Source organism: Penaeus monodon, chromosome 19, assembly GCF_015228065.2.
Source record: "Penaeus monodon isolate SGIC_2016 chromosome 19, NSTDA_Pmon_1, whole genome shotgun sequence".
Classification (NCBI taxonomy): domain Eukaryota; kingdom Metazoa; phylum Arthropoda; class Malacostraca; order Decapoda; family Penaeidae; genus Penaeus; species Penaeus monodon.
Genome location: NC_051404.1, coordinates 4,159,867 through 4,160,185, shown reverse-complemented (window position 1 = coordinate 4,160,185; position 319 = coordinate 4,159,867). Strand labels below are relative to the sequence as shown.

Here is a 319-nt window from a genome sequence, read left to right as displayed (position 1 = left end):
TGATAAAATAAACTATAAATGGCTGCCACATTTTCGGCGCTTCAGTGGCTTCGCGACGCCCTAAGAATCCTTGATGATAATCCGGATGTTGCTACCTGCGACCATGTCCTCCGAGCCGCTTAATGAGTGTCGTGTAGGTGTGCTTAAATATTATACCTTAGCCCTTTAATTAATGTAAATGTATACTTATTAGAGAATTTGTGTGGGCGGGAGGATAAGGGGACCTTTCGCTACTCTGGCTTTCTCTCCTTGGGAATCTCACGAGCACACCTTCGTTACTGGAACTAACCAGGTTCGTGTTGGGTCGGAGGCGGGGGTG

The 319-nt window shown here is 47.0% G+C and overlaps 1 protein-coding gene across 1 annotated transcript in view; it reads left to right on the top strand.

Annotated features, from left to right (window-relative positions):
- Positions 1-319, top strand: part of LOC119585309 — a 53,733-nt gene that overhangs the window by 42,676 nt on the left and 10,738 nt on the right. The gene's annotated exons all lie outside the window — the stretch shown is intronic.